The sequence below is a fragment of the Passer montanus genome, unplaced genomic scaffold, assembly GCF_014805655.1.
Source record: "Passer montanus isolate IOZ18808 unplaced genomic scaffold, ASM1480565v1 scaffold3, whole genome shotgun sequence".
In the NCBI taxonomy this organism is placed as follows: domain Eukaryota; kingdom Metazoa; phylum Chordata; class Aves; order Passeriformes; family Passeridae; genus Passer; species Passer montanus.
In genome coordinates this window covers 20321378-20330153 of record NW_024367707.1, presented here as the reverse complement: position 1 = coordinate 20330153, position 8776 = coordinate 20321378, and the positions used below count along the sequence as shown (strand labels likewise).

Sequence of the window (8776 nt, the reverse complement as noted above, 5' to 3'; positions counted from 1 at the left end):
AACATATTGTTAGGAATGCACAAAGCTTTTGTTTTAGAGTATATTCAGTTTTGACTATGAGTGAGTCTTGGAAAACAGCATGATTTAATTTGCTACCACAGTCAAGTGATCTATATGAATGATATCAGACAATCTCTTATGACATACTTTTTTATGCTTCTGCAGCTGTCATCTTGTCTTTTTCCAATTTTCTTAGCTACAAAACAGATGTCAAATGTTTTGTTTGTAGAAGTTACCCTGGAATTATTTTATCACTCACACCATCTATAGGCATTAGTGCACCTAAGGATGCAGTTAGTTAAGAAATCTCTGCATAAATTGCAAAAATACAGTAAGTATTGTACAAAGCTATGCACAGTCATTTCTTTACAAATTTTGGAAATTACAGAACATTTTTCTAGATCTTGCATCTTAGTGGCAGATTACAGTCACAGCTATGGCTACAGTCTGTGTAGAAATGTAGCGTGACCAAGAAAAAACCATGAATAATATGTAAAGCCTCCCTTACTGTGGCATTACTTGCCTATGCAATACCCATTTTTCATACCCTAAACTCAGATGCTGTTTTCCATGCAGTTACTCTTTACCCATGTGGAAATGCATGGAAGGAGCTCCAGCCATGACCTGGCTCTCTGCTGGCACCAGAGCTGCAGGGATGCCTCTGCAGCCCCTTGCTTCCTTCCTCACGCAGGAGGAAGGGAGGCACCAAGGGCCAGGAGCCAGGACCGTGGCACTCCAGCAGCTGAACACTGAGGGACCACGAAGGACCTTGCAGGTGAGCCTCTGCTTCTCTAGTGGGGTCAATATTCACAAGTCTTTCTTCTCTGATCTTTGGCTCACTCTCATGGGTTCTTTCATTTCAGTTTTAATTGGAGGCCTTGGTAAAGGGGCATATTCACCCCACTTTTTCTGAAGGAATCTCTAAAACCCTCAACCATACCTTGCCATTGAAATTACTTTTCCTCCCTCTCACTCCTATTTCATCTTGTGGCTTCCTTCAGCTGCCCTCCTTCATTAACAGTTCCTGGTTAATTAAGCAGGTTGATACAAGAAAATCATATCAAGATGAAACCTCCTTTCATAGAGGTTGCTGAAGCCTGGCTGGGAATTAACAAGAACATCCAGTAAGGGTTCTCTTGAGCAAATCCTATTAACAGCAGGCTACCATGGTCAGTCAAAACATTGAAACATTGCATTTAAACACACCAGAAGCCATTTACAAAATTTTATAGTGTTATTCCTTGTACATCACCTCCTTAAGTGGGTTAAAAGAGTACAAATGATGGCTGGAGCAATGTTGTATTTTAACAGGCAAAACACAAAGCAGCATCTACAGTTCTTACTTCAGGTAAGCAATTTAGCATAGTTTTAGAACTATATAAAAAAAGTGGTTTCTTTTAAATGCTATGATTAATTATTATTGAAATGCTAACTTTCTTTGGGCCAAATTGTACTTCAAAAATGAGCTTTAATCAAGACTTACAGTGCTTAATGTTGCTCTGTGCAGGTTTGATTGATTCAGTTTTCTTCTTGCTCCTGCAAAAATGAATGCAATAAGACATGACTCTTAAATTAAAGAATGGATTATCACCTTCAGAGAGGAGTCAAAGGATTTAGAAAGAATCTCAAATAAGGGATGGATGAACATATTAATGACAAAGGAGTTAGCATTCACTGTCTGCTTGGTTGAAATAAATTAAGACAATTTGAGCATGTGTATGACAAAGCTTTTTCAGTTTCCTGAAACCAAATTTGTTAACTATTAACACATGCTAAAAACCCTTAACCCTTTGATAAAAGGCTGGAAAGTAAGATGTGCATGTTAAACCCAAAGTAATTTTTCATTATTAGTAATATTATTAAATGTGGTATTTTGTCCTGTTTGTTTTTGTTGGGTAGGTAGTTGCTCATGTTCTGCCAGTTAATCCTGTTCTTTTGCCTGTTTTAATTATAAAGCACTTAATAACCTAGTGGTTGCTTCTAATAAATTAAAACTACCTGGGTAAATAGAGAGGTGGTGTTGTCTATTAGGCACAATATCCAGGTTTGGTTAAAACCAGGAAAGTCTGCTTGAGCTCTTAAAGTAGCTTCTGCAGCTTGACACAGATCTAGAAGATTTGCTCTCAGCTCTAGCAGAAATGCCTGAAGCATAACGACCTGGGAACTACTGTTCAAGGACAGAAATAATCAGCACACACAACACCCTATTTTTGATGTTAATCCCTTTTAAATATTGTTCCTAATTCTACATGTGACAGTGAAAAACATTTTGTGACCTTGTGAGGTTTTTACATTTTCAGCTTAGTGTGGTTTAACCACAAGCTGTGTACCTTGGAGAAGAACAACCCACTTGTGCATTTCTCCAAAAGCAACGGCTCAAATGCCTCTGAAACAGAGAGGATAAAATGCCCAGGTTGTGGCCAGTTTTAGTGCTTGCCACATCGGTGATGCTGCCAGTCACCCTGCAAAGCCAATGCAATGCAGCTTTTAGTCACAGTGCTTACTCTAACTCCTGATATTCTGAAACAACTTGCCATGGGCTTTTAGTCAGGCCTTTGTAGTTCTCCTTTCCTTAGTATACAGCAACTCTTAGAGGCTGGGTTGAGCCAGCGTTTTCAAGTGAGGTCTCAGCAAAATTTGGATTGTTTAATGTATGAGCCCATACAGAATCTGAGTTCTTTGAAAACACTAGTCATCATTATCTAAGTGCAACTTTATCATTCTACAGCAGTAACCTTTCTGGGGACCTCACCATGGGTGAAAATACTGAGCTGAGGAGAAAAGAGGAATCATGAGAAAATGTACTACAGTAACCCCTTATTAGTGAATGAATGCACACTCATGCATACTTCAGCTATCTGCTTTGATATCCAAATACAATAGAGTTATAGACTAGGCTCAGAATTTGACCTTCAGTATCTTTCTGCCAGGGCATTTACTCCTCAACTGGTTTCTTTAGTCTTAGGCTGTTTTTGTGTTAAGTAGTGAAGAAGTCTGGTAACCCCTGCTGTGCCAGAGGAGATTTGCCCTGTACAGCAATCAGGGTGCAAGACTGACAAACTTGAGCCTGACTTGTAATGACATCTCCTGCCAATCCTTCTTCATCCACAGAACCCAAGCTTTACTAAGCTGCTTAATGATGGCACAATGTTTACTTCCTTTTCAATATGGCTGTAGAAGGGATCTCAATAAAATTTATCCCCTTTTGGTCATGAAATATTATATGTCGTATAACAAAGGTTGTACAGCTGAGAGCACAACAATTTGAGGACAGAACTACCTCTGGAAAAACCATTTCAGTTGCTCTTGGGCACATTCCTATCTGCCTTTTATATTGCTGTTTATCTTTGTAACTATGAAGTACATCTTTCTGCATAGTGGTCATAGCTCACATATTATTTTAAGGGAATGTCTCTTGACTGTCATTTTGCTCGCTCAAGCCTTTGGAGTTCTTGAAATGTAAAGACTTATGGCTTTTCTTGCTCTGCTTGTCCCTTACCTATGCATGTATAGTTGCATATCTCTATCCCAAACTGGCTGATTAAAGTAACTGGTGCAGAGGAATCCCCATCCTGGGAACAGTATCTTCGGCTATATCTGTGACTCCAGTCAATGCTTATCTTCTGAGACCTGGAGGAAAAATACACAGTACAAACACAAAATCAAGGAGCAGGAAGTATTTTCTTTCTTTTTTTTTTTTTCTGATAAAAAACTTTGCTGACCTACATTCCTTTGCTACAATAATGAAAGTCCATCCACCTATAGAACATGATACTACACCTTTGAGTAGGGGAAATTATTTCAACAAACATAAGGCCCTGATAACTTTGTTATCATTTATCATTTCCCTTTAATGGCAGGGTTAATATGAAGATGTATTTTGTGTGTCTCCATAGGACTGGGCCAGACACCCAGAGTTTTAAAACTGAGGAAAGAACACTTCTCTTTTAGATAACAGTCTAAAACTCTTTTAACATTTCTGAATGGTTTATCCTTCCTGCGCGAAACAATTTTCAGAGTGTAAGAGGTTACCTTTACTGGTGCCTTTTGGTAATATGCATTGACATATGCAGGAACACATGTGAAAAAGGCTTTGTCATCACATCCTTAGCATTACAGGTAGTGTGTTTTATTGAGAGCCATGAAAAAAAGAAGGCAGAAAAAAGGTGAGGCTTAAAGCAGAGGTCTTGCACTTGGCAGAAAAGAAGCAGGCTTGTAATGTTCATAGTTTCTAGGGGAGCTCATGGCCCTAAGATGAGATAGGCCATTATGGGAAGTTCCCTGCCAAGTGAGGAGCAAAACTGGACATCACAGTCTTCACACAGGAACTTCAGATGAATTTAGGACCCAGACTACTGAGTGCTTTGGAGACAACAGGCTTGGGCTGGAGTCAGCAGTGCAGGAAAACTCTAAGAGGGTACTAGTCCTAGTCTGTGCTGGTGAGAAGAAATATTGCAGCCTTCTGCACTTGCTGGAATTTCCTAAGAGCTCATGACTTCTCACTCATGTGTGTGACATTGCTTTGGTCTAGACAAGAACTGACTGTATAATGGGGAACAGGTCACAACCTGAGGCTGACTCCCATGACCATTAAATTATATTGTTTTTCCAGACAGTTATGATAAATAACATTTTCTGTTAGAACACATGACAAAAACTCTATTACATTTTTTGCTCTGCTTTGAAAGAAATCCCCTTTTACAATTTCTGGTCAAATCTGGCTAAAATATTCTGGAATGGGACTTTTGTGATCAGAATTTTCTGCTGTGAATTGAAAAAAAAAAATGTATCTTCTTTGTCAACTGGGTTTAAAGTTGACACAATCCAAAGTCAAAACATCCACATAATCTAAAATGACCAAGAATATTTGCACAATGTAAAGTTTGATGACAAAAACCCTTCAGAAAAGTCATATTACCAGCAACAGTAATTCAAAAGTGACCACAGAATTATTTTTTTTATTCTAGGTGTCAGCATCTCTCATAAATAAACAAATATGTAACTTGCCAGATGAATGATCCAAATCCTTCATGTTCTGAAAATAGCAGTAACTAAAGAAAGATTTTTTTTTAAAGAAAAGTACAATATTTGACTGACCCTGTGAAATTTACCCTTCTGCTTCAGCCCTCACTTGCACCATCACACTTCAGGTCACTGCCCTTTTGGGTGTGCTATCAAATGTGCTTATTGTGATCAGTGCTCTCAGTGAAATGATCTAATTTAGTCCTCAAATAGTGCAAGCAACTGAGCTGGTGCAGAGCAGAAGGCACTAACCTCTAAGGAAGGGATGACTACAAGCCCTGTGCACTGTGTTACATGCTAGCCCAGTGCACAATTGACACTAGTATTTAGTGGAATTCCCCCTCCTCCTGTATTAATTAATTAGTGACAGGGACTCTCCCAGCTGTTGGCCCCTGGTGATCAGCACACCTCATTTGGTGAAAGGCTGGCCCGAGGGCTTGGCCCATGGTGACTAATGCTGTTCCAAAGGATTTAGCAGCTAGCACAATCAAGGCCCTCTTCCCAGCAGATACTGTGCTTAAGGTGGTTGAACAAAACAGGCATGGACTAAACTCCATCTCCTCTAGCCCAACAGGCTGAGAATGGTCCTGGATGGTATTCCTTCATGAGGATGTCTGCCTACATACTTGTTCATCCATCTTGCCCATACCCCATGATCTATAAAGACAAAATTATTACCCACTGTCCTCTGCAAACTGTTTTTGATCACTCTGGAGGCCTTCAGGAGTACTAACAGAACTATAGAATCACAGAATAGTTTAAAATGGAAGAGACCTTTAAAGGTCTTCTAGTCTAACCCCCTGCAATGAGACAGGACATCTTCAACTAAATCAGGTTGCCCAAAGCCCCATTCAACTTGATCTTGAATATTTCCAATGATAGGGCTTCTGCTTCCTCTCTGAACAACCTGTTCCTATGTTTCAGCACCTTAATTGTAAAAATTTTCTTCCTTAAATCTAGTCTAAATATACCCTATTTTAGTTTAAGTTCTTGACCTTTTGTCCTATGCAACAAGCCTAAAAGGTTTGTCCCATCTTTCTTGTAGGCCCTCTTTAAATACTGAAAGGCTGTACTAAGATCTCACTGAAGCTTTCTTTTCTCCAGGCAGCACAACCCCAACCCTCTCATAATTTCTTCATAGGAGAGGTACTCCAGCCAACTGATCATCTTGGTGGTCCTCCTTTGGACCTATTCCAACAGGTCCAAGTCCTCCTTGTGCTGGGGCCCCAGAGCTGGATGCAGCCCTCCAGGTGGGGTCTCACCAGAGCAGAGCAGAGCAGAGGGGCAGAATCCCCTCCTTTCCCTGCTGCCCACGCTGCTCTGGAGCAGCCCAGGACACAGTTGGATTTCTGGGCTGTGAGTGTGCATTGCCAAGTCATGTCCAGCCTCTCATCCACCAGCACCCACAGTCCTGCTCTGCAGGGTTGCTCTCAAGCCCTTCTCCCCCCAGGCTGTATTGATCCCAGGGGTTGCCATGACCCAGGTGTAGGACTCAGAGCAAGGGGCTGAGTGCCCTTGCTAGCACTCTGTCCTTTTAACCTTGATGTCATGCACACATTGTCACAGGAAAGCCTGGCATTATCCCACTCTCCCTTCAAGTCTGGCTTAAAGCACTGTTGACAAGCCCTGCTAACCTGTGAGCAAAGACCTGCCCCCCCACCCCCCTTAACAATTTTAAAAATTTAAATTTTTTTTTAAAATTTTAAACAATTTAAGGTTTAAATTTGGCCACTCTTCAACATCAGACTGAATTTGACCCACAGCCACCGAACGCCATTGAAAGGAAAGCTGCAAAATAACCAGTTCTGAGGCTGGAAGAAAATTTCTGGGCAATGTTTCTGAATCCTTTTGCTGTAGTACTGTCATCTTTGTCAGCTAATACTTCTTTTAGCAATGAAACCACTTAGATTTGAGTAGAACTCCGAACTTCTCTGCTTTCTTAAAAAAACAAAATTATGCTGATTTGTATCTTTTCCTTGTGCAGGCTGCATTTGTTTGCACACAAGATGTGAATAATGAAGGAGTCTACAAAATTCAGCTGGTGAAATTCTATCAGAGTTTGCAAGAAACAAAACAAACACAAAAACAGCCCATCAAGTAAAAATGGCTGATAGATGCAAAAGGCAACACAGATGGAGGTAATGGAGTTTCAAAAGAGGAATTAGAGAAGATCTGAATGAAAGCTCGTAAATCTGCAGCAATTCAGCTTTGCCAAGAATTGCAATGGGAAATCCTCATTATGGGAGATATTTCCATTCTGTACTCACCGAAGAGAGCTTTGCTAGGGCAACCACAGGGAAAGCAGGAGACCCAGCCATCAGCATTCCTGAGCCCTGCCAGCCTGCACTGCTGACTCACAAGGCAGCCTTGAGTGAGTCACTCATTGCCAGATGCTTCCACTTGACCTTGTCAAGGTGCTGCAAACAAGGAAACAAAACAGACTCACCTTTGGCAACTCTGGCAAACAAGTCTTATCATGTTGTATTCCAGCTTCCCCCACACCACCAGTAAGCAGTGTGGCCAAGGAAGAAGCTTTAGGCCAGGCCAAGCCATTTCTGGGACTGGGAGCCATTTCCCTGGCGTGGCAGACACATAAAGGAGTTGTTTGTAACAGAGGAAGACTTGACTGCAGCAAAGGAAGCATGACAACTGGTGGAATGTTCTTTCTACACAGAAAGTGGAGAACCTGGCATAGGCAGCAGAGAAGCCAGTGCCTGAGCAGATCCTGTGGAAAAGATCAGTGAACAAGGAGATGCAGAGTCCCAGGGAGGGAGCCACATAAACATCTGAAATATCCTCCTACCATACAAACTCAGCTGAAGGGCTTAGATAGAGGCTTAATCTACCACCAAATGGGAAAAATATCACTGCTTCTAACAGTGGGCTAGTGAATCCTTGAGGGCTAAAAAATCTGTGGATTTTTCTGTTTCATTCCACTAGTTTCTCACCAGAGGGCATGCCACATTGCTAGTATGGGAAGGACAGTCCTTGGTGTGACAATCTGTCTCAAGGCAATTGCTGTGATGTGCTCTTTCTCTTCTATGGTATCAGATGTGGGCAGCCTGATCTATGTTAGAAAAAAAGTTTTGTCATCAAAAGTTTCTGAAATAATTCCCTTGGGACTGAGATTTCCTGATGGTTTTTCTCTGTAGTGCCCCTCTGTAATATCTCTTGTACCACCACCTCCAACCCCTGGGCTGGACTAACATGATTTGCAAAGCCTCAAAAAAGAGCTAAGATCTGAGTGGTGCATGGTCAGACCTGCAACCTCAGGGGAAAAGGAGCCATAATCGCCCTTATCCCTGCCTAAGCTTCATCTCCTCCTGCCTCCCAGCACTGGCTCTGGATCAAACTTCCCTGTTTCATGACAGGAGACAATGTCATTAATCACACTGCTGCATCCAGTATTTATATATAGAAAAATCAAGCTGTGTTCCAGGTTATTGAAAATCCCTCCTGAGTGCCAGCAGAAGGTTAGTTTTAGGCTGCAGCTGCCCAGATACCATTACTGGTAAGGACCCTTACTATCAGCTATAGGGGGAGATTCTTGGGGGGTGGTGGGGAGACAGAGGAGGCTGCCCTGCAGAGCTGCAATCTGGGGTTTAGAGTTAGCCCACATCTCCTACAGAGCAGTATAAAAGTGCCATTAAAGTCAGTGCAGGAGCTCTCACTGCAGTAGGCAGCTTAGACACAAACACAGGCAACAAGCTGTGTCCTGAGTGCTCCTCTCCACTTTGCCCATCTTCCCCCAGGC

General features: G+C 41.7%; 1 long non-coding RNA gene across 1 annotated transcript; it reads right to left on the bottom strand.

Moving 5' to 3' along the window:
• Positions 1–1437: 1437 nt before the first annotated feature.
• On the bottom strand, positions 1438–7435 carry LOC120504664. The gene is made up of 3 exons (XR_005628087.1): positions 7290–7435; positions 3500–3630; positions 1438–1536 (listed from the first exon to the last, which is right to left on the bottom strand). It is a non-coding gene; the product is annotated as an uncharacterized LOC120504664 (long non-coding RNA).
• Positions 7436–8776: the final 1341 nt, after the last annotated feature.